Genomic DNA, 26576 nt, shown 5'->3' with positions numbered 1-26576 from the left:
CTTTGTCCCTCGATAAGATAACCTTACTTATGAGGTGGACCATGTAGAAAGCTTTAAGTACAACAGATGCAACATGGTGGTCAAGAGTCAGGTTGCTATCAACCTGGGTGCACAAATCCCTCACTACTGATTGTGTACTTAGGATGTTGTTATTAATGATCAGCATCTTCACATGTTGCATGCTTTTTCTGTTGCAACATATTGCTGTTTGATTGTAAGAGACTGTCCTCCTTTCTTTGAATCTTTACTCTCTTTTTAAACTTTAATCTGTATTTTTGCTTTGACTGGCTTTGCACAGTTTGTGTGTGCTGCCATTGCGTTAATGGATGTATTTTAGCCAGTGATGCGTTATAGTAATTTTGGCCTCCTTTCATTTCATTAGAGTGCAAAGGGATGTCTAGAATTTTTCTGACATAGTCTGAAGTGTGAACTTCACAGTAGCCTTACAGACTTTATATCTGACTTTTATGTAACTTTGCTAGAGAAAGAAAGCTGTCTGGAGTGAAGTCAGGCTAAATATTTATTAGGCACCAGCTTAGAAAGAGACAATTGATGAAAGCATGGCTGCTAAATAAATACTTTTGGTGAATATTCAGTGAAAATGGAAAGAGTATTTGCTAAAGTCATTCAGCAAAAATGTATATAATGGTTTTGATCCCAGCCTGTATAGAAGAAAGGGGCACTGAGTGAACTTCAGTAACTGAAGGTGAACAAAGCGATGGAGTCTGCTGTGCTTCACCCAAGCTGTTTGGAGAATGAGTAGTACCACCGTCAGTCTTATGTTAATCCTTTGACATCAGGTGATGAGTTATTTTTGTACTAGAAGCCTTTGCATTGTGTATGTATACAAGATAACTGCTTTCTGCCGTCTGGACCCGAACCATTCCTTGATTTTCTACTAGCTGAGATCTTAAGATAGGATTTTAGTCTTTTTTTTGGGGGGGGGTTCTTCTAAGTAATTGGTAAGGGAAATGAAATAACTTTGCTTTACGTATAAGTTTGAGTCATTGAATACATCATATTGTTCATGACTGTATCTGAGTGACAGCATTTTTATAATGCACAGCTCTGTGCTATTTTTGGTAGGAATGCTGATGAATGATTTGTATTCATTATTTGCTGCATTATTCTGGTTGTTATACAGCTGATGGCAGAAATGAACTGTTACCCAGCTGTTTCATCCATTTGCAAAACAGACATGCCTTGTGTATACTAAACATGTTTGTCATATCTCATGGTCAAAGCTTTTAATCTGTCAACATAGACAAGTAGTTCTGATTTTTAACATAGACTTCCTTTCATAAAACTGCAACTCTTTTTTGTGGGGGGAGGGGGGTGGTATGGTATATAAACCACAATATTACAGAAAGAAGATTTCAATTGTTACAGCATTCCTAGTTCATACACTTTGATTTCTAAATGTCTTTTCTGAGGCGTTGTGTGAAATTGTGCCCTACTGTTCTCAAACTTCCATAGGGTGCATGTGCATATATTTGTGTAAGGTATTATTTTGTTTTATTTTTAGGCAAACTTTGGTTGCCTAATACTTCCTTACTGCTCTCTGAATGATGGCCTTTTACTGCTTGGTGCAATTTAAGTCAGTTTTTCTTTGTTAAACACATTAAACACGTAAGCTTTCCTCAGCCACATAGTACTGCTCTGTCTGTGCTATAACTGCATTCTGCAAAGGTCAGTACTATTTTAGCCTGCCTAAAATGTGTTTTGTCCAAAATATATTTAAAGATTGCATGGGTGGGTAGGTAGAGTCATGATAAAAGCACTTGCTTGATCAAGTGTATTAAGTTTTTTTCTCACTCTTATTTTTGGTCTGATTGTTGCCAGGCTTAACATTCCTCTTTGCAACCATAATTTAACTTCAGAGGTTATAATTATCCCCCCATACTTGTCCCAACTGTTTTATTTCCCCTTCAGTTGCCTTTGAAGCTTGGTTTGGGGTAGTTCCCAATGAAATTCGGGCACATTCTCTGCTATAGTTTGTGGTTCTTTGGCTGTCGAAGTTGCCATTTTGTTTTCTAATTTAAAAAAATAAACAACCACATGAATCTTTCTAGTTCTAACCTCACCACCATGAATGCTGAGGAAAAAATAAAAAAACAGAGAAACTAGTGGTCTTAAAACTTCACTGATGAGCTTAGTCCCAATAATTTCCAAAAATTATGAAACCCAGGTAGTGTTCCAAAGCAACTAGCCTTTATTCATCACAGACAAGTGATCCCCAGTAACAAAAATCAGAAATGATAGAAGTAAAGATTTCTGACTTTTGTACATTTCTGATTTTCGTTACTGAGGATTGGTGGCTGTAATCTGTACTATAATGTATCTGTCATGAACTGGGTAGTCTTAAAAGTAATGAACACATTTGTTAGGTGTTTGTAGTATTAAAAATAAACGTAACAGAATAGAGTAAAATAATTATATCAGTGCTTTGTATGTCATGTACGAAGTTACTAATGTTCTCCTTTTTTTTTTTCCTCTCACCCCAACACTTTTTTCTCTTGTTTTTATTTATTTTTCCTCCATCACAGCAGGGTAGGCCTGTCCCATGGGATCCTCCTGCCCCCCCCCACTCCACCAACTAAAGCACCACTGCCCAGCACATCTGGTGCGTAACCTGATAGCTGGCCCTGCACTACCCGGCCCCTTAGGTAGTTCTGCCCCAGAGGATAGGACTGTGGCCTCCTGTGGGAGCAGTGAAGGAGGTGGTGAGTTTATCACTTGACAGGAACTGCCAGGGATGGTGCGTAGGATTGTGCACCGCACTGTGAGTGCATGCCAATGACGGCTGGAGCATCTGCTGTCCATCCTCGTTCAGAGTATGCATAGGAAACGTAGATGTCGCAGCCATTGACATAGTGAGGTGACAGTGATGGCAGTCCACTGGGTGAGGACTAGATTCTCCTTGTCAACCAACTTGACATGCATGGGAAATGGGAAAGATAGGGAGGTGGTGAAATGGGAGCAAATAGGTGGAAGAACAAAAAGAAAGGAGAGCAGGAACGTGCAGGAGGAATGTAGGACAGAACCGTAACTATCCAGTTCTTCAAGAACAAAACATGATCATATATGCAAAATATTAGCTGAATTTGGACTGTCACTTCCAGAGAGAGGGGTGACCACAACACAATCATGTTGTATAGCCGATTGGACCAAATCAAGTGTGCCATGAAGTCATGAAGACACGTTTGCGAAATAGTGCTATGTATGGGATGACTTTTTTTTTTTTTGAGAGAGAGAGAGAGGAAGAGAGGAATGTTGGAGAAGGGATGTATGAATGTTTGGGCGAGGTAAGTTGGGCAGGTGAGGAAGGAATTACAGATGGGCAAGACAGGAACAGTTAAGGAACAAGAGGTGAGTGAACACCATGGTTGGGTTGAGGGTGGAGACATCGGGAGCCCATGGACGTCAAGCTGGTGACAGTGAGAATCGAGTTATCACCCACTGGACTGTCATCACTGTCGCCTCACTATGCCATTGGCTGCAGTGTCTGACGTCTGCATCTCATTCAATACAATGATGGAGAGCAATGTCTCCATTCAGCATAGGCGTGCACCAACCCTGGCAGTTCCTCTCATATGATAAACTCACCACTTCTGTGACTGCTCTCAAAGGGAACTACCAGCCTATCCTGCAGAGAAGAAATACCTGACAGGCTAGGTAATGCAGGGGCAGCAGAGGAGGTACTACCAGGTTGTGCACCAGACGTGTTGGGCAGTGGTGCTGTAGCCAGTTGAGTAGGGGCAGGAGGATCCTGTGGAACAGGGCTACCTCACTGTGCTGTGGAAGAAAAGCAAAACAAAAACAAAAAACTGGAGGAAAAAGGTGAGAGAACATTAGCAACTGCATATGTGACATAGTGACATACAAAGCATTGATACAATTATTTGACTCTATTCTGTTACCTTTGCTTTTAAGACTACCAACTCATAACAAATACCTTTTTAATTAAGACCACCCAGCTCCTAACTGATGTACAGTGTACTACAGATTGCAACAAGGAATCCATGATATGTGGATATACTGCACATATGCATGTTCCACTTATAGGTTCATAGGTTTATACTAGGCTATCTGCCCTAGGGCATTTATAAGCCTAGCCAGAGTGTGTTTGGCTTCTGCCACCCATTTTAAATTCAGTTTGCTATGCCCTTTTTCTAGGTTAGTATACTGTGCCTCTGTCTAACAGTGACACAGAAGTGATACCCGGGGTAAACCTACGATCTCCCATCCACTCATCAAGATTCCTGAATGAGGGACTCTGCCTAACCTGGACTGGGATTTTATTCCAGAGTGAAGGGAGCCTCTGGGTTATGAATCTGTCCCTCCAGCATGTCCTATTTATTTCAGTGCTGAGGTTCAAGTCTCTCGAGCGTGTAGCTCGATGGGATTTGGATTTTCTGAGGTGCAGCATGTCCATTAATTCCGGGTTGGACATGGCTTTATACGTCAGGCACAGATCACCTCTGAGCAGGCGGTATGCCACTGAGTAAAGCTGGAGTTTCTTTAATCGGGCAGCATATGGCATCTGTTTGAGCCCTATGATCCTCTTGGTGAGGTACTTTTGGGGTCTTTCCAGTTGCTACAGGTGTCTGGTAAGGTACATCCCAAAAGGGGCATTGTACTCAATTATGGGCCTGATGAGGGATGAGTAAAGAGGCACGATGACCTCCCCTGATCTAGATGTGAATCCCTTCATGGTTAGGTGGGCTATATAAAATGTTTTTCTAACCACTTTGGCCACGTGGTTGTCAAATGAGAGATTGCTATCAACTTGGGTCCCCAGGTCCCTAATTACTTCTTCTGTACTTAATGGATTACCACCTATGTGGTAATTTGTGGGCACTTTGTTTTTGCCAAAGGGGATGACTATACAATTTTTGGCGTTTAGCTTGAGGCCATGGCTCTGGCACCAGTTGTCTATGAGGCCCTTTTGGAGGATGCTTGTGTCAGCTGGAGAGTCGATTATGGCGCCCAGTTTGCAGTCATCTGCGAACTTAGTCAGCCACAGTCCTTCCGTGTTGGCCTGTACCTCCGAGAAATATATACCGAACAAGAGAGGTCCCAGGACTGAGCCTTTGGGGACGCAACTTGTAACTGGTTTGGAGTCTGACATGGCTCCAGCAATTCTAACCCTGTGGGTTCTGTCCTTGAGCCAGTTTGCAACCCATCTAGTGACATAGGGGTTTATATTTAAGCTGGTGAGCTTATCTATAATGCCCGAGTGGGGTATTGTATCTAAGGCTTTTGCGAGGTCCAGGTAGGCTGTGTGGACCACCTTCCCCTCGTCAATGGCCTTGGTGACTGTTTCAAAGAAATCAACCAGGTTTAAGAGGCAGGATCTGCCCTTAACAAAGCCGAACTGGGTAGGATCCAGTGTCTGTAGGTCCCCAATATCTTTATTTATGAGGTCCATGATGATCCTTTCCATAGCTTTGCAGATCAAGCTAGTCAGGCTTATGGGGCGATAGTTTCCAGGATCCGTTGTGGCACCACCTTTGTGGAGAGGGACCACTGTTGCTGTATGCCACTCTTTGGGTACATATCCTGTAGTAAGGCTGAAATTGAACAGTAGTTTTATGTTTGGGTTTAGCTCTTCTTGGAGTTAATGTAGGACGCAGCCCGGGACACCGTCTGGTCCCATTGATGCTGTGTTTTTTGCTTTGGAGAGGGCAGCTCTTACTTGAGCATCTGAGATGTCAGGGGGGCAGCACTCTGCTGGGATAAATATTTGCCCTTTTGGTGGGGGGGAGAAGTTTGCACTGAACCTGTCAGCTAGGATGTTGGCAATGTCTGTGGGTTTGTTGTATTTTTTGTCATTTTGGACTAATTCTGAGCATATCTAGGAATTCCCACCCAGGTTCCTAACATAACTAAAGAAAGCCTTGTGATTATCCTTAGTGTCCTGTGCAAATTTTCTCTCGAAGCTGGCCATAGACGATTTTATGAGTGCCCATAGTTTTTTGCTAATACTGATCAGAGATGCCTTCCCTTTTTGGGATTTTGCTCTGTCATGTAGTAGCTTTCTCCTTCTATTGTATAGTTTGTTTATGGCTGGGGTCCACCAGACAGGACGTCTGCCTTTGGAGGATCGGGTCTTCGTTTTATTTGGGATTGCATGATCCATGCATTCCTGAAGGTGTTCATAGAATGTGTTTATAAAGGATTCTGCGGTCTGGGCCATATTTTTCACAGGCCCGGGGGCTTTGAAGGATTCCACCTCAGTTTTGAGGAGTGTGAAATTTGCTTTAGAGAAATTTTTCACTGTGGTTTTCAGGGCAGGGGGTGGAGTCGGGATGTGAATATCCAGTGAGATTAGTTTATGGTCTGATCTTACCAGTGAGGGATACACTTCTGGTCTGGAGCATAGAGTCCCCATGTTGGTGATGATCAGGTCCAGTATGTTTTTCCCTCTTGTGGGAGTGGTAACAAGTTGTTCCATAGCATTTGAGTTTATAAATTCTAGGAACCTTTGGGCTAGGGTGTTAGAGCTAGATTAATGCTCCCAGTCTATGTTTGGGTAGTTGAAGACGCCCAGTATAATGGTGTTTGGAGAGACCTTCATATTTTCCAGTGTTCTCAGGAAGGCCGAGTGGGGTTCCTGGGTTTGGGAGGGTGGTCTGTAGCAGGCTGTAAACTGGAAGGCAGTTTTACCCACTGTTAGTTGCACATGGATAATCTCTGATGCCTCGTGCTGTGCCACCAACCTGGAGGTGTGGGTATCTTTGACGAATATTGATACTCCCCCTCCTTTTGTAGTACAGTCCAAGTTTTGGGGCCGAAAAGCATGGTATGAGGTATAACCTGGTAGTGCTGGGGTGCTCTCGGGAGCCTTGAACCAGGTTTCTGTTACTGCACAGATATTGATGTTCTCCATGCTAAGGAGAGTTTTGAGTGCGTGCATCTTGAGGTTTAGACTTCTGGCATTGAGTAGCATTACTCTTAGTTTCTTATCCATTGTGATACCTATGGAGGTATTGATTACAGTTTACAGAAGGCCATTTGTACCACGGTATAGAGACCTGAAGTTACATTGCAATAATGATGAAAACCTAAAAGTATTGTATATCTGGTAAGTGTGGTTTTTGAACCCACAACCTCTGACTTCTCTGTAATAGTGAATTGTTGTTTTGACCTCCAGACTAATGCATAATTACTTTCCGGTTACAGTTGAGAGAGGAATGCTCAATTTGATACGACTGTATAATAAACCAATAAAGATGTTTTTGGTTTTAATGCTAAAATACCAGTACTGTTTAAATGTATACATACCACACACGTCTTGCATCCCTGCCAATCTAGCAGCATGAGTTTGCCCATTCAGTTATTGGTCTATGATGGCTGCTGAAAAAATGGAACAGAACAGAATACCATTATGAATACCAATCCTGACTATATCCAACTTTTAACTCTTGCAGTCTCTGAAAGGGATACTTGCACATCTGTGGGGTGCACTCAGTCCTATATTCCTCAATCCAGTGGTGGAGGGTATTCCTGTTCCTCATCCTTAGGTCTCTGTAGTGATTCCTACATTATTCAGCAGTGTAGCACTAGTCAGACCCCGGGCAGACTATTCCATGCTGCTGCCTTGTAATCCCAGCCAAGATGGTCCCGCTGCAAAAGCTTGGGGCCTATGTTCATTCACTAGCAGTCCAACAAACACTTTGAACTCCTGGACACCCCATCTTTGGACACCCCATCTTTGAGCACAGAATCTCAAAACCTCTCAGTGAGTGCCTGCCATGCCTACCACAGATCAAGACCAATGTAGAATGATTTTTGCCTGCCAATTGCACTTACTGGGAGTGTGCACTTTTTGGTTTAGCAACATTTTGAAAGTATTGCGCATCACTTACCATCGCACAAACATGGTGAGTGAGGATGTGCACTGCTGGGAAATGTTTGCACAATGGTCAGTAATATTAATTGAATGCATCCAGTGTATGTTTGTGGCTGTCTGGGTCCTGTCTGCTGCCTAGGTGGTCCATTCGTCCAGTTTGTGCATTGTCATTCTATACACAAATGAGATGGGCATAGCCAAAGCCAGTTTTGCTAAGTGACGCATCGTGCAAAAAGTGTCCCCCAAAAGAAAAAAAATAATTAAACAACAGAAAAATAATTGAAATGAGGAAAATAAATCTATGACATACACAGTAGAGAATGTTAGTACACATGAGACATGACTATATTGGTCTGGATCCCAACTCTCACTCCAATGCACTGTCAGAAAACAGGATGGGGACATCCATCTTTGCCACACAAACAGGTTTGCAGTAAAGAAATGAAGCGATTCCTAATACAACCAAGTGTAACTGAATCTACACTGATATGAAGACATAATATGTTATTTGTAAATATATTATATTTAATTTAGTTGAATGCAGTGCACTTAGTTGTCACACAACCTATTATGATTATTCCTTGCAAATATACAGCTCTGTTTTACCTTTCTGTGTTTCTTGGTCATTCATCAGTTATCTGGCCATTGCTCAGAGAACTGCAGTGTGTAAGCCAGTCTATATAATTTACCTTAAAATGTGTGAAGATATCAACTGGGAATACTACAATATGCAGTTGCCATCAAATGAAGGGCATGTTGTGGCACAAACAAGCGTAGACTGCTGTTTTTGTTGGGGGGGGGGCAAAGATTAGTTCCTGTTTTGGCGCATGCAAGGGTACACTGTTCTTTCGATGGGGGTGGACCCAGGCTGAGCTACTGTTATGGCACAAACAGGGGTATGTTGCTCTTGTTACACTCTTTGTTTTGCATCCTGCCTGTTTGATCTTGTGAGGGTTGTGAAGTCAGAAATTGCAATGTGTCTTATTACTTTCTAACTTCTCTGTGTTATGATTTCACATTACAAACGTATGGTGCTAAACTGAGGGCATGCAGTAATCAGTACTTTTGGAAGGTATCGATGTCTGAATCTTTGAGGCCTACTACTTACTTAGACACATACAAGTCAAATAACTCTCTGCTGTCACGTTATTTTAATGTGTGTACAAATTTCCCACCTTTTACTTGCCTAGTTTACCAAGTGATGAAATATAAGGATATGGCATATTATTATTATACAATACAGTACATGTTCAGGACTTACCTTGTAAATGGAGGAGTTGCCACAGTGTTAGTTCAGGGCTGACTGTGATGCAAGTAGTATACAGTCAGTACAAGGGGAGGTAAAAGCTCTGGCTCTGAGTTGAGGCCGGCAGAGGTGGCAGAGTTTTTGTAGTGAGTCCCTGTCCACTCTGTAGCAATTTACAGTGTCCATGTCGTGTATGCTGTGGTAAGTTAAATGTGGCCTGAAAACTCTTCTCTGTCTTGGCCTAGGGCTATTGGCATCAGAGCAGCATTGGCTGCAGCCTGTAGCACATGCAAGTGGAGTTAAGTGGCAGCAGCTAGTAGCATTCTGTCTGTGTAGACTTTCTGCGTCTGTACTCCACTACTTTTGAAATCCACAGGAAAAAGCAACATGGTTGCTTTATAACTTGTTGAATATCTCCGCCAGATTGGTTGATTAGCATGCAGTTCAGCTGCTTAAGCTGTAATTAGCATCTCTGAAATAGAGACTAAGGCAGATGAAATCCATTAATAATCTACTGCATTATAAACAGATAGCCAGGCAGATGATGGTGAGGACACTTGCTACATGTTTGCAGGACTTCGAAAAAAATATTTCAAAGATATCTTTACAGAGGGTTATTGAACTCCAGGAGATATGCTCCCATTTTGTTACCTACATAATGCATATGCTGGAATATATTAATGAATAATGTGAAGGAAAGCATTTTACACTAATATCTGTAGGCATTAGTTAGCAGTATACTGATGGCATTGCCATGTTTGTCAAGTCATTTCAGAGGTACAGATGACTGACAATACATGAAATTAGAAAGCTGTGTGACACATATGTACAAATGTTTCAGGAACAGGTCCTTTGAAAGCATGTTTAACATTTCAGATGTTTTATTAACAAAATGATTCATGTGTCTTTTCTTTTGTGGGTGGAGGGAGCAAAAAAAAAGTTACTGTTATGTCACAAACTAGAATGGACTGTTCTTTTGGGGGGAGCACAGTTGAGTTCCTGCTATGGCACATACAAGGATATTTTGCTCTTGCTACTCTCCTTGTTTTGCATTGTGATTGTCATTAGTATTTCACATCTGTAGACTGTTTCATGTTTTTTCAGTGGGTACTGCTGCCTACATTTACTGTTTTATCCTGTAACAATTACTTTGTAGTTATGTGATACTAATGTGTATTATCATTCTGTTGTCTTTTAGAACGCAAAATGTCATTGAGGCAGAGACCCACCCCTTAGTGAAGCTGAAAATAATAATAATAATGTTGATGCACTCCATCAACATGGGGCATTTCTTCTGGGAAGGGGTTGTCACAATATGCTAGAAAGGCTCAGGGTATGGCAGCAGATTGACAACATAAATTCTGTGGGAGGCCACAGCCGGAAATAGGAGCAGGTGCGCCACAAGGCCACTGACATGATTTACCTCTGCACTGAGGCATATAGCTGCTGTTGCCCGAGACCAAGGGTAACCGGGGTGGGCCTGTTACAGAACCACCTCTCACCCCCCAATGAGGAATTCCTGTCAAGTATACTCCAACAGGACAACTCACAGCAGATTGGACCGCAGCATGTCATTGATGTGGGTGCCACTCCTCCTGAGTCCCAGGAGGAGCTTCCAGGTAGGCTTTGTTATATAACCAGTTGAATACTGTTGTATAGTAAAACACTTGAAATAAAAGTTATTTCTGTGTCACGTGTCTTTTTTGGGTGGGGGGATTAAAGATTGGTACAGTGATAAGCTCAGTTTACAGTTGTAAATCACATTCTTATGGAATGTACACAATGCAGATATAGAGGAATACATGTAGCCCCTCCTGTCTTACTATTAAATGTGATGACGATGGCCTTGCCTCTTGCTTAACTTATTTCAGGACTGTCAGGAATCCAGCGACATATGCCTCCTGCAGACAGTAAGCCAAATATATTTATTTCAGTACTGCAGATCAGTTTAAAGATATATAATGTGTCATCTTAGACCTGTAGTGTGTATTGCTGTGCTGTCTGTAATAGTGGCAGCACTGTTAGTTGTTTAGCATATATTGCATCATAGTAGTGCGGATATTAATGTATGCCTATGTTTTGCCCTTTTTATCACTGGTGATTATGACAATAGGAGTGTGGGCCCTGTGCCACCTGATGTCAATGTTTCATTAGACACTGATGATGGTGGCAAAACTGAGGCACAGTCAGAGGGTGCAGAGGCTGAATCTGACACAGTGGTTGACATCCAACCACCCCCTTCATTTCCTCCGGTCACAACCAGTAGGCCTAAACCTACTCAGTCCACTGAGCCCACAGATATTGGACAGGTGGAGGGTGATGACATTTATTTTATTTTTATTTAATATTTGTTTACCAGGAAAGTCCAAATAGGACAAGACCCCGTTTTCAGCGGAGACCCAGGAAGAAACACTCCAGATGCATGTCTTTGGAATGTGGGAGGAAACCAGAGCACCCAGAGGAAACCAGTATGAACGCAGGGAGGACAAGTAGACTGTACACAGAAGGCACCCCAGCAGAGAATCGAACCAAAGAACATCTTACTGTGAGGCGACTGCGCCACCCAGTTGAGCTAGGAAGTGTGACTACTGTGGCATCAGTGCCTGTTGAGTCTGGCCATAGCTAAAGTGTTGGCGAGGTGCCATGCAGGAGGGTTTATAGGAGAGCTCAGATGGGGCCTGCTGTCCCTCCTCCACGTGGTGCAGGTGTCTCTTCCTGTGTCACTCAATGTATGTTTAGGGCCATCATGGAGGCACAGGCACATTCAGAAAAGTGCTCCAGAAAAATGCTCAGGGTTGTGGATGTGGCAAAGTCTGACATGCATGACTGTCTCCACTGTCTCACAGATTCACTGTATTGGATGGATGACACATTGGAACAAGGGATGTCGGTGATGGACTGAGGGGTGTCTGTCATGGAACAAGCAGTGCCTGTGATGGAACGTCTATTGGGAGGGTAATGGCGCCCTCGTGGGTGTAGGTCAGCCACATCTGCTGGTAGCCCATGTGGCTGTGCCCAGTCATGCTCCCATAGTAGCAGTACTTCCACTGGTCCATCGGTGAGTGTACTGTCTACACTCAGACGTGGCAGGCCATTGGGTCATGGTCCTGGGCGTTCCCATGATGGTAGCATGTCCAGCAGACATCAGTCATGCTCAGGTAGCAGCACTGCATCTGACCTTGGGCATGGAGCTGCCAGTGCAACTTCTGACAGAGCCAGTTTTCATGGGTGGGGGTGACAATGATGAATTGCCACTTGTACCCTGCACAGCTCACATCTGTCTGACATACCAAGACATAGAGCTAGCATTGAGCTTGGTTGTGTTCATGCAGACTCTCACACACCATTTTCACATGCAGGACCCAACAGATACACACACACACACACACACACACACACACACACACACACACACACACACCAGTTATATGGTTCAGCCTGCCTTTCTTATACACACTCACTGACTTTTTATGTCAGCCTAGGCCTCCTGCCCCCCAACACAACACCCTGTGCACATGAGGATAACTGTGCCATATCCCTGTTTTCTCTCTTTTTGAATTCAGGGATACAAAAGCTTTGTGTCTGATGCACAGGGTGCATAGCTACATTAGTGTCTAGTATATCTGCATTTGTGTTGTTGAACTGATAATTGTACCTGCCACTTATATTTGAATTGCCAAATTATACTGTGATTACCATCTTCATGTCAGTACTGTCTAGTGTATTCTCTTGAAGGGGTTGTGAAGTCAGGAACTGCAGTGCGTCTCATTAATTTCAATGTTTTCTCTTTAATGTTCTCCAGTACATTCGCATGGTGCTTATTATAAGACACGCCATCACATTCAGATCAAAGGATTGTATGACAGCACTGCAGTCACACTCATCAGAACAGTAATACAGTATAATGCTCTCTTTTGCATGAGCCTCACCAGACACATGTAGCAGCTGGACAGACCACAGCTTTTTCAGCAAGATAACACAGGCCCTACTAACTATGAAGTGATGTATGTGGGTAGATTAAAATACATGTCACTGTCATGTGTCTGGTATCTCATTAAATTGTAACTGTTATTCTAAGCCTCTTACTTTTGGTTTAAGCACTTGAGTTTCAGGACATTTGTTTTACATTAAGGAGGTTTGTAGTCTACACTCTTGTGGGAGGAGAGAGTAGCCTTCCCTTTTGAACTGGGAATTGCTGGTTGAATACTTGTTGTGCCTGTTGCTCTAATAAGTGTTTTTGTTATGGTTTAAGCACTTGGGCTCCAAACCAATTATTTTACATTAAGAAGGTTTGTGATCTAGACTCTTGTGGCAGGAGAGGATAGCCTAAATCCTTCTAAGCTGAGAATTGCTGGTTGAAGGCTTATTGTGTATGTTGTTCTGAAAGTGTCTTAGTTCTGGTTTAAGCACTTGGGTTCCATACCACTTGTTTCACAATAGGAAGGTTTGTGATCTACACACTTGGAGTATTCTGCTGAATTGCTGCTTTATTTAAACTGTATTTTTGCTGTTGTGATATCAATTTTCTGCACTTTGAATTTCTAGTACTTCTGCATTTTATATCTTTGGCTAGATTCTGGCTTGCCAAATTTACACCGTTTGGTATCATTTGAGCAATAAAACCAGCCATCTTATATTAAGAAGGTCCCCCTGCACCCTTGTGGCAGACGTGTGCAGCAAAGGACCTGTCTGAGTTTGGGATTGCTGGAATAAGGCTCAGTCTTAGCCTTTCCCTTTTGTTTACTTTTTAAAAATTGTTTACTTTTGCTTGTATTCCAGCATCGTGTTTGGGTTGGTTTACATTCAGCTTACTGGAGCTACTACGAGATTGCACTGCTGCCCTGCAAGCAACTCAGTTGTGCATTGTGAAGCATTGACACAGTTTTCTACCCCTCGTCCTTCATAGGATAGCCGCTTTTTGCTAGTCTTACAGCAAAACCTGGTCCATCAAGTTACTACAGTGTATACCCGCCATAATGGATGGACAGTTTCCCACCATTTCTTCAGCCGGCCTGATTGACATGGACATCCTGACACAATGTAGCAACTGCCTCATGTATACTTGCAACCAGTTTCTTATAAACAAACAAATACAATATGTGAGAGCTATATCTATACTATGAATTTGGAATCTATTCTCTCACATAACAAACCAGATATCAAACAGGTTGTTAGCACAAACACTTCACCTCTTGCACATAACAAGCTTCTAACACATAAACCCACATAAGCGGAGGCACTCCCAGTAACCCTACCTACAGATCAGAGGCCTTCCAAGCACAAACCTACTGCACACACTGCAGACCCAGCACAATCCACTACACATAATAACGCACACAGCAGTGTCTTAGCCAATAAACCCCTAAGGCAAAACCTCTCAAAACCAAATGTCTTGGACATAGCTGACTCCATAGTGAAACACACAGATGTGCCGTCACCAGGCTGGACAAGGAGAAAGGCACTGTCATCTGCCTGTCAGGTGCCCATATCCATCAGATCAAGCACAGACTCAGGTCTCTCAACAGCAAGTACCATTATGACTCTGTCATAGTCCAAGTTTGAGTGAATGACTTGAGACATACCTCACTGAACTATATGACGAGAGATTTGACTGAGCTTTTAGATTATGTGTCCCAGGCAGGTATGTCCATAGCTCTAAGCATCACTCCCAGGATGATGCCTCAATGTAAACAAAACATGACTGACTTAAACAATTGGTTTGCTTCTGGTGTCATTTCAGGGAGATCCAGTATCTGTCAGCCTGGGAAGACGTGGTCGACAGACCATGCTACTTTGCCAGAGATGGTCTTCATCTGTCACCTCTTGATTTTTGGTTACTGGCAAAGATGCTTGTCTCCCCCATAATGCCATTTTTAGGCAATGTCAGAACTAAATTCCTGACATAAAAAAATCCACTAGGGGTAAACTCAAGGTTATTCTGCTTAATGGAAGGAGTCTAAATCAGAAACTGCATTCATTGGAAGCACTCTGTACCTTGGAAGATGCCAGTGTCTCTGCAGTCACATAGGCATGGTTTAAGGCATGAGAGCCCCTGGCCATGCAAGGCTATAATGCCTTCCACACGTTCAGACCTCAAAACAAGAGTGAAAGAACCAAAAGTTGAAGTGTTGTACATCTTCATTAAAGACAAACACATCTCAAGACTGGTCAAACAGTACAACTCCCTAGAGCTCCTCCAAGTTCAACTAACTGTAGGTGAAACCCCCTTCCATATCATTGCTATCTGTAGGTCCCCCACCATGAACCATGAGAACAACTTTGCCTACGTGGACCTACTTGAGTCACTCATTGCACAGCCAAACACCTTGGTTATGTGCGTTTTCAACTATCCTTCCATCGACTGAGAGTAATGTATGAGCACAAACATGTTTGCCGTAAGCTTCCTGGACTTTATTAATACATATGCTGTGTAACAGTCTGCACCCCCACATGGGGCTCAAATGTCCTAGACTTGGTACTCACCAACATATGGAGTGTGTGCACTACCCCGTGCGTTTCCCTCCCTGGTATGGTCTGATCAGAGTTCAGTCTTGTTCGAATTAATGATTATACTGATCCCCCCAAGAGCAAAAAGGATGAAACATTTCTCCAAAGCAAACTATAGCCTCCTAAGTGATGCCATAAATAGTTGAAAACCCACTGCTACCACTAGAAACAATGATAATGCAAAAATAGTGAAACACAAAAAAAAAAAGATTTTCCCCCCCCCCTTTAAAAACCAAAAGGGCTGGCCCCAAGGGAAAAAAGAAAGGCCCCCTGTCACTGCCTGTCAGGTCCCCAATCCATCAGATCAAGCACAGACTCAGGTCTCTAAACAGCAAGTAATTATGACTCTGTCATAGTCCATTTAGTGAATGATTTGAGACATACCTCACTGAACTATATGAAAAATTTGACTTTTTTGATTATTTTTCCCGGGCAGGTATGTCCATAGAAGCATCACCCCCAAATGATGCCTCAATTAAAAAAAACATGAAAAAACCTTTTTATGTGATCCTTTTTTACATTCTGAATGAGGGGTTAGGATCCCCCTCCCTTACCCAAAAGAGCAAGTCTCATTGGCGGGTTACTATATCCCAGGATGCCCCCTACCAGTCCCCAGATCTGTTTGGCTTAAAAGGGGGTCCAGCTGGTCTGAGTAGATTAACTAACTTTCTGTCAGTTTTGCTTTTTTTAACAAATGTTTTAAGCTATCCTAACTTTTTTTTTGGATTGAAAATTTTGTGTGTGATTTTGATTTTTTTTGACCGGGGCCCTTTTACTGTCAACCCAATACAGTCTTCTTTTTTTTAATTCCCCCTTTTTTCAGGAAGTTACTTGCTATTACCCTTTGCTTTATTATCAGTGTAATATTCTGGAAATTTAGTTTTTTACTCTTTTTGAAGGACTTGAATTGTTTAAAACATGTCTCAAACCCCCCGGCCTTGGGGTTTAAAAAAGTTAAAGGGAAAATGTCTATCACAGCATCTTCCTTTGTATATTTTTTGGGCAAAGCACTTGCAGGAGTCATGCATTTATGTCAGTTTTTTCCCTCAAGGGCCCCCGGGAGGGAAAAATAAATTCTTAATTAGTTAACCCTCCTTGAAGAAGCCTTGGCATCCTCTCCGCTGCCAAAGAAAGCTTTCGACCAGTCCGGGGATCCGATGCCAAGACTTAGGCAGGCCTCTCCTTGTAAAGACTTAGCGAGGTTCGACCCTGCCTGATGCCACGTCACTCCTCTGGCCGAGCCGATGGCTGGGGCATCGAGGCATCACCGTGGCTCCACTGCTCAGGAGCGAGGTGCTCAGACACTTCCTCCTCGGCCCAAGTCCACCGAACTGCATATCTGCGGCGTACTCATGAGCCTCAGGGTACAGCTTGGGGCTGGAGAGGCCCTCGACCTCTGTTCCTTCGGCTCAGGATGTCGGATTCTGAAGACATGCTCCAAAGACTGTTCCAGCCCCAGCTTAAATTTGCGTTTCCCCTGGTGCCATGCCCCTGTGCCATTCCTCCCGACGACCGGCCCGTGGAGCATCCTTAGCCTGAATTTCAGGTCGGCTCGACCTTACCCAACCCGCTGGGTCCAGTATCCTGACTTCTTGGCTGGCCCCGGGGATGTGGGACCTATGCTGGTCCAGTCCCCCCGGCAAGGACTTCCGTATCACGGCTCAGCGGACACTCCCAATTCTGGGGTCCGCTTTCAGGCCATGAAGTGCCTTGGCCAAGCTTTTGGCCATCTCCCGTTTACCAGCACCTTCTGGGGGACGGTCTTTGCAGTTCCCTGTCCGAGCCAGCGAGCCCAGGCCTATTACCCCAGTTTCCCTCCTGAGGGTTCTTGAGTGCTCAGAGGAACCCAAGGAAGAGATCGCAAAGGAAGCACGGCTCAGGTCTATTACATCGACACTGATATGGTATGCGGGTCCCAGTCGCCTCGGAGATGTCTCATTTGCAGACATCTAGAGATCCTCAAACAATGGCTGGATATCCAAACCCTCAGCTGAAAGGCTCTCAAGGCCTTTGTCGTCGCCTCCTGTGTCTCGCACAGCTTCTGGATTTGTTTGCAAGGGAGGGAACATCCAGATACAGGGACCAGTCCTTCGGTCCAAATAAATTCTTATCTGCTCCCGAAGGAGTTCCTTAAGAGGGTGGCTGTATGCCATGGTGGTGGCATCGTACACGGCCCTGGCAGGGTTAAAACCATCCATCCCAATAAGGTCTAAGATGGATAGGCAGGGAAGCCACCTGACTTCAGCCTTACCAAGGTCTCTGAACACGTCAACGGCTTCAGGGGATTGGCCAGGGTTGAAAAACCTCGGTCCACCAGATGGCAGGTTTCCCCGGGTTCTTTTATAAAAAAACGGGGAATAAGCCAACCTAGACCCCGAACGGCCCCCCAAAAAAAAAACCCCCTTCTTTTTTCCCCCGGGGTTGGAGTTTTTTGTTTAAAAAGGGGCCCAAAAACCCAATACGGGCCCCCAGGATTTTCCCCCTGCTGGGAGATCACTCCTTGGGGCCTTTCCCCGGCCAACCCCCCTTTTTTTTAAAAACCGGGGGGGCCCCCCCTTTTCCCCCCCCCCAAAAAAAAAAATTTTGGGGGGAAAACCCCCTTTTTTTCCCGGGCCCCCCCCCCTTTTTTTTCCCCCCAAAAAATTTTTTAAAAGGGGGGGGGCCCATTTTTTTTTTTAAAAAGGGGGGGGAAAAAGTTTTTTAAAAGGGGGTTTAAAAAAGGGGGGGGAAGCCCCCCCACCCCCAAAAAGGGTTTAAAGGGGGAAATTTTCCCCTTTTCCCCGGGGGCCCCCTTAAGGGGTTTGGGGCCCCCAAAAACCCCCCTGGTTTACCCCGGGGGTTTTTTTTTTCCCCCTTTTTTCCCCCCGGGAAAAAGGGGGGGGGCCCAGGGGGGCCCCCCCTTTTTTTTTTTTGGGGGCCCCCCCCTTTGGGGGTTTTTTTGGGGGTTTAAAGGGAAAGGGGTTTTTAAAAAAAAAATTTCCGGGGGGAAATTCCACTCCCTTTTTGGGCCTTTCCCCAAGGCCAAAGGAAAAATGTGGTTCAAAATCTGCAAGTTTTTTAACAAGGAAGATTCCCCCCGAGGCAAGGGGGAATTTTTAGGGGGACGCCCCCCGAAGGGGGAGAGGGGCCCCAAATTTTGGAGAAGGGGCCTTTTTTTCTTCAGCCTCCCACAGACATGAGGGATTGCCCGCTTTCTGGAGCCAGTGGGTGTCGTTCCCAAACACCCAAAAGCCTGGGAGTCAATCACCCGGACAGATGGGTGCTTGGGTCATTGCCGGAGGTTCACCATCCCATTCAAAAACTCACCCCCCGGAAAAAATGGAACCACCCAGTCAAGGAAAAAGCAGGAGAAGCTTTTAAAACTGCTAGAAAAGGAGTCATCCAATCCCCCAGACCAGATGGATCAGGGAAAATTTCTCCAGGTTCTTTTAGTGCCAAAAAACAGGGGACCTGAGACCAATATTGGATCTCAGCAGACTGAAAATCCTTAAATCCAAATTCAATGGTCCCAAAAATCCATTCTCCCTTTTTGGAGAAGGGGTTTTGGGTGTGCTCCATAGATCAAGGGCGCCTTTTTATCACATAAAACATCAGGCGAGAAGGTTCTGCCCAGCCTGGGAGTCTCATTACCAATTTTGTGCTCTGCCCCTTTTGGGCTCACCACAGAGGGGGTTCACCAAGTGTTTGGCAGTAGTGAGGCTCACCTGAGAAGTCTTTGGGTTTCCCAAATGTTTCCCCTCTGAATGGCCCCGACTGCCACCACCAGGCATCTATTTAAAGGACAACCCCAAAACCACCATCTCCCGGGGGTTTAGGGATTAACAATTGGTCAAAGTCTGTCTTGCTGCCCTCTCAGCAAAAAAAAGGGCAGAGATAGACTCAAGATTGATGCTTTTTTTTCCTGGAAAAGGGTCCAACTTACAGGGGAAGCTCTGATCTCAGATCCAAAGCCCCAGCCAGGAAAGGTCCTACAGGTTTTAGGCTCAATGTCTGCCATTCTTTTAGTTCCTCTAGCAAGATTACACTGAGGATTCTTCAGTGGCTGTTATCAACGCAATGGTCCTTTCAAGGGCTTCCGCACAATCATCACATGATGATTAGGGAAATATGCAAAAGGGGCGTTCGCTGGTCTTCAGACATCCAATTTGATCGGGGAAAACCTTTGTTCTCCCTCCAGTGGTTACCCTGACGACAGATGCCTCCCAGATAGGGTGGGCATTGTCTGGGCAGGCTAGTTCAGGGCTCCTGGCTTCCGAGACTCTTCTCCACATCAAGTGTTGGAGATGAGGGCTGTACTTCTATCCCTACAGGCCTTACACAAGTTTCTTCCTCAAGGCATCATCGCCATCCACACAGACAACATGTCTGGTTTGGTATCTGAACAAACAAGGAGGGACCAGATCTATCCCCTTTGCAGAGAGGCCATGAGAGTGTGGGAATGGGCTGTAGCTACCAACGCTTCTTGGTAGCGACCCAATCGGAAAATCAAATGTATTGGCGGACAAATTAAGCAGGACAATTCTCTCTCCTCACGAGTGGTCTCTAAACGCACAGTAGCAGCTCAGGTTTTCAAGAGATGGGGCCTGCACCTTTTGCAACTCCACAAACACCAAGTGCAAGTTCTTCTCCTTGATTCCACATCAGGAAGTACCAGCCATGGATGCTCTAGCACAACCTTGGCCAACAGGGCTACTTTATGCCTTTCCTCCAATTCCACTCCTTCCAAATTTATTCAAAAGCTTCTCAATGGGGTCTTCAATGATTCTGATTGCCCCATACTGGCCTCGCAGTATGGTTTCCTTACCTGAAAAACATGCAGGGTCCGTGGCCCTTGGGACCCGGTTTTGCTAATCCATCAGTCGGGACATTGGCATCAGTCCCTTCAATCTAAATTGACAGCTTGGCTCCTCCACTTCCAACCTTAGTTAAAGGACCGGGAAGTTGTTCACATTTTATCTTGACAAACCCACCACTAACAAATTGTACCTCAGTAAGTGGAAGAGGTTTGCTATCTGGGCTCAACTCAAGGGCTTAGACCCTATCACTGCTCCTGTCCCAGAGGTTTGAAATTTTAACATCCCTGTTTAATCAGGGATCTTCTGTCTCAACTATTAAAGTCCAACTGGGAAAATTCCATGAATCCAGGATCCCCTTTGATGAGCAGCAGACTATGAAAAATTTTCATTAAAGGTGCCAGTCTGTTAAGACCCCCGTTTTTCATCCTGCACCTCCGTGGGATCTTGATTTGGGGTTTCAAAAATCTCCCCCTTTTGGGGTGCTACATGAATTAAAATATCTGTCTTGGAAAACGCTTCTTAGTGGCTTTTCCTCTGCAAGAGTTCAGAGCTTCAAGCCCTGTCTATTAAACCACCATACTTGATTTTCCACAAGGATAGAGTATCACTTAGGCCTAATCCATCCTTTGTCCCCCAAAGTCTGTTCTGTTTTTGTCTTCAACAATCTCTAGAGCTACCCTTTCCAAATTTCTAATGAAGCAGAATAACTCTCCATAAATTGGATGTTCACAGGCAATTCCCTTTTATTTAGACAGGACTCAACCCTAAGTCAGACCAGTTGTTTGTGTCCTTCTCAGATAATAAATTGGGCCAAACCATTACAAAAACTACAAACTCAAAATGGATCAGAGATTGCATAACTCAGGCTTTTTTTTCTTAATAAACACTTAAAAATCTATCAAAGCTCATTCTACCAGAGCTATGGCTACTTCTATAGCCTTTCACCGCTAAAGGGAAATTTGTGCGGCTACTTGGTCCAACCCCACTTTCATTTCCCACTACAAATTGGATGTGGCATCTAAAAGGGGCATCATTTGGTTCCACGGTACTCAGGAGTGTTTTCCAGTGAGCCACCCAGGATTCAGGTGCTAGGGGCTGTCCCATCATTCAGAATTTGAGATAGGATCACATAACATCTTTTAGTTATGTACTCACCATAACTTCAGATGTTTGGGATCCATCTCCCATTCCACCCTCCTTCCCCTGCCTTGCAGATCAGAAGAGATTGACGGTTTTGAGTTCAAATGTTTTATCTTGTTTCATCTGCGATGTTATATAAGCAGGGTATGCATGTGTGCATGTATGCGGACAAACTAGATCTGGGGACTGGTAGTGGTGCATCCTGGGATATAGTAAGCTCAGCCAATAAGAGACTTGCTTTTGGCATAAACCGCTACCCTCCCATGGGAATAGCCCTTTTAGTCTTACAGCAAAACCTGGTCCATCAAGTTACTACAGTTATACCTCCATAATGGATGGACAGTTTCCCACCATTTCTTCAGAGCCTGATTGACATGGCATCCTGACAATGTAGCAACTGCCTCATGTATACTTGCAACCAGTTCTTATAAACAAACAAATACAAATGTGAGAGCTATATCTATACTATGAATTTGGAATCATTCTCTCACATAACAAACCAGATATCAAACAGGTTTTTAGCACAAACACTTCACCTCTTGCACATAACAAGCTAACATAAACCCACATAGGGAGGCACTCCCAGTAACCCTCCCAAGATCAGGGGCCTCCAAGCACAAACCTACTGCACCCCTGCAGACCCAGCACAATCCACTACACATAATAAAACAGCAGTGTCTAGCCAATAAACCCCTAAGGCAAAACCCTCAAAACCAAATGTCTTGGCATAGTGACTCCATAGTGAGACACACAGATGTCTCCCAGGCTGGACAAGGAGAAAGGCACTGTCATCTGCCTGTCAGGTGCCATATCCATCAGATAAACTCAGACTCAGGTCTCTCAACAGCAAGCATTATGACTCTGTCATAGTCCATGTTGAGTGAATGACTTGAGACTCCTCACTGAACTATATGAAGAAAATTTGACTGAGCTTTGATTATTTTCCCAGGCAGGTATGTCCATAGCTCTAAGAAATGTCCCAGTAAAAAATGACTGACTTAAACAATTGGTTTGCTTCTGGTGTCATTTCAGGGAGATCCAGTATCTGTCAGCCTGGGAAGACGTGGTCGACAGACCATGCTACTTTGCCAGAGATGGTCTTCATCTGTCACCTCTTGATTTTTGGTTACTGGCAAAGATGCTTGTCTCCCCCATAATGCCATTTTTAGGCAATGTCAGAACTAAATTCCTGACATAAAAAAATCCACTAGGGGCAAACTCAAGGTTATTCTGCTTAATGGAAGGAGTCTAAATCAGAAACTGCATTCATTGGAAGCACTCTATACCTTGGAAGATGCCAGTGTCTCTGCAGTCACATAGGCATGGTTTAAGGCCGCAGAGAGCCCCTGGCCATGCAAGGCTATAATGCCTTCCACAGGTTCAGACCTCAAAACAAGAGTGAAAGAACCAAAAGTTGAAGTGTTGTACATCTTCATTAAAGACAAACACATCTCAAGACTGGTCAAACAGTACAACTCTCTAGAGCTCCTCCAAGTTCAACTAACTGTAGGTGAAACCCCCTTCCATATCATTGCTATCTGTAGGTCCCCCACCATGAACCATGAGAACCACTTTGCCTACGTGGACCTACTTGAGTCACTCATTGCACAGCCAAACACCTTGGTTATGTGCGTTTTCAACTATCCTTCCATCGACTGAGAGTAATGTATGAGCACAAACATGTTTGCCCTAAGCTTCCTGGACTTTATTAATACATATGCTGTGTAACAGTCTGCACCCCCACACGGGGCTCAAATGTCCTAGACTTGGTACTCACCAACATATGGAGTGTGTGCACTACCCCGTGTGTTTCCCTCCCTGGTATGGTCTGATCAGAGTTCAGTCTTGTTCGAATTAATGATTATACTGATCCCCCCAAGAGCAAAAAGGATGAAAATTTTCTCCAAAGCAAACTATAGCCTCCTAAGCGATGCCATAAATAGTTGAAAACCCACTGCTACCACTAGAAACAATGATTGCTAAACAGAGGTGTACACAAATGGCCTGTATAAATACCTATACAAATGTATAGACTCAGATGAACCTGAATGGATCAAAACAAGGTCCTCAAAAAAAAAAAAAAAAGCAAGCCACCCTGATGGCATCAAGCATAAATAAGTTATACAACAAGTGGAAGAAACTAATATCTAAGAACAAGAGAGAACTGACTCAGCAAATTAGCTATCTTGTAAAGTCCTCTAAAGCCAATTACGAACCTAAACTACCATCTCTAGCTAAAGATAATCAGGAGCCATTCTTTAGATATGTCAAAAATCTAAAAGGGAAGGGCCAGCTTTGTGCCAGACTAGTAGGGGACGGTACCACTTATACTGACCTTGAGGACATCGCCAACCTGCTACTAGACAGATTTGGGGCAAACTTCACTTCCCCATGTCCCCACCAGACATACCCCAAAGTATACCTATCACCAGTCCTCTACCTAGTATCTCCAAATAGCAGGTCATAACTGCACTCTCAACGGCCAAATGCAGAGCCTCTATGAGACTGGATAACATCCAAGGTTGCCTACTAAATAGCCTGAAACAGGACCAAGCGGAACCACTTTTCACGCTCTTCAACCACAGTCTAAATACTGGCTTTGTCTCAACAGAGTGGAAAACAGCAACAGTAATTTCCTTGCACAAAAGGGGTCCATCAACCGACCCTGGGAACTATAGACCCATATGCCTAAACACCCTTATTTGCAAGGCCACAAAGAGAATCATCATGGAACTTTAAACTCTTGACCCGACACAATTTGACTTTGTTAAGCTTATTAAATCTGGTGGACTGTGAATGTCACCAAAGCCCTGGATGAAGGCAAAATAGTACATACAGCCTATCTTAACTTAGCCAAGGATTTTGATACAATCCACCACTCAGGCATCATTGAGAAACTCACTCAGTTGGGAATTAACACATATTACTAGATGGGTAGCCAACTCTATCACCAACAGAACACACACAGTCAGAGTTGTGTATACTACCTCTACCAGCAGACGGAGTTACCAATCGTGTACCACAAGGGTCTGTGCTGTGCTCCCTTACTGTTTAAAATCTATTTCTCAGAAGTCCATTTGAAAATAGATGGCCTGTGGCTTACCATGTTCACCGATGGCTGCAAACTGGGTGCAATCATTGAGTCCCCTGTGATGTTGACATACTACAAAAAAGGCTTACATAGACAAATAATTGGTGCCAAAGCCATGGACTCAAACTAATGCATAGTGCCTTTTCTGCAAAGGGGAAGTCCCTGCAAATTACAGTATTAAGAGTACCCTCTTAGTTCAAACCCTGTGGCAACAGATTTTGGAACACAGGTTGATAGCAACCTTAATTTCGATCACCATGTGTCCACAATGGTAAGGAAAGCCTTCTGTTTTGCACATCTCATAAGTAAGGGCATCACATGAAAACAAAGGATGTTATAACTCCTCTGTACTCAAATCAGACCACTAATAGAGTACAATGCTGCCTTCTATGTGCTCAGACACCTGCAGCAGCTGGAGGACCTCTGATTTCTCACCAAGAAAATTCAGGGCCTCAACACATAACCTGCGGACCAACTGAAGCCCTGTTACTGTACTCATATCATATAGGCTGCTAAGAGGCAACTTGTGCCTGGCCTACAAAGTCTCAGCCCTCATGAAAATGTTGCACATCCACAAGTCAAATGGGACAATATTCACTCACTCTAGAGATCTTAACCTAGCCTGTGACATTAACAGAACATGCTGGAGAGACAGATATGTCTCCCAGCGTTCCACTCCTCTGCAACAAACGTCCAATTCACATGAAACAGAGCTCCACAATGACACTAGTTAAGCGTAACTTAGACAACTAGATGGGAGATCATAAATTTACCTTGGGTGTGCCACCTATGTCCCTCTTGGATAATGGCAGATAGTGCTGAACATAAAGTCAAATATGACCATACAACTTGGTCATAGAGAACAAGGGCATAACATGGCTAGGCTTGTAAAGGCTGTAGGGCCACTAGCTTAGTAATCTGCTATGAACCTTGACATCTTCACAGCCTCCAGGAGTGTCTGATGCCCTGATGGGATGACTGCATATGCAATAATCAAAATAGGATGACAACAGCATTGCCTGTTGAGCATATGGTGATAAGTGTCCCACATGCTAGTGTAAAGACTGTCTGTAATGTCATAACAGCTCTCCCACACACACACACAAATGATTGCAGTGAGAATAGAACCCTACCTATCTATGTACAGACTACAGAACACAGTACTTTATGCAAGCACATGGCTGATAGCATTCTTGTCTGCAGGTCACCTTGTAGTGGATGACATCAGCAATTGTTAAAAGAAGGTATCTCTTGAAATTGTGTAGGCTGCAAGTATGAAAATACTGTCAATTTATGATTTGTAACTGCAGGATGCACAACTTTCTCTTCTGGTTAGAGACACACACACACACACACACACACACACACACACACACACACACACAGACACACATATACACATACATGCACAGTTGACTGCAGTGTGAATGAGTATCTATCTTAAAGAACAGAACTCCATATTTTATGCAAATTTACAGTCCAAGTCTGAGTTTCATATGGCTGCAGGTCAGCTTATATTAGATGACATTCAGGCTGTGTAGACAAGAGGTTGGAAGGCCTATGTTATAGGCAGACTGTATTTCTAAATATGCTATGCCTGGTGTGACAACAGTGATGTGGCTTACCATGTTCACCGATGGCTGCAAACTGGGTGCAATCATTGAGTCCCCTGTGATGCTGACATACTACAAAAAAGGCTTACACAGACAAATAATTGGTGCCAAAGCCATGGACTCAAACTAAATGCAAAATAGTGTGTTATCCTTTTCTGCAAAGGGGAAGTCCCTGCAAATTACAGTATTAAGAGTACCCTCTTAGTTCAAACCCTGTGGCAACAGATTTTGGAACACAGGTTGATAGCAACCTTAATTTCGATCACCATGTGTCCACAATGGTAAGGAAGGCCTTCTGTGTTGCACATCTCATAAGTAAGGGCATCAC

At 43.9% G+C, this 26576-nt stretch overlaps 1 protein-coding gene across 1 annotated transcript in view; it reads left to right on the top strand.

Moving 5' to 3' along the window:
- The window catches only part of CCS (copper chaperone for superoxide dismutase), a 593635-nt gene that overhangs the window by 86583 nt on the left and 480476 nt on the right, over positions 1 to 26576 (top strand). The window lies entirely within an intron of this gene.

The sequence above is a fragment of the Protopterus annectens genome, chromosome 6.part1 (assembly GCF_019279795.1).
Source record: "Protopterus annectens isolate FY-2018-M chromosome 6.part1, PAN1.0, whole genome shotgun sequence".
Classification (NCBI taxonomy): domain Eukaryota; kingdom Metazoa; phylum Chordata; order Ceratodontiformes; family Protopteridae; genus Protopterus; species Protopterus annectens.
This window is presented reverse-complemented; position numbering and strand designations above follow the sequence as displayed.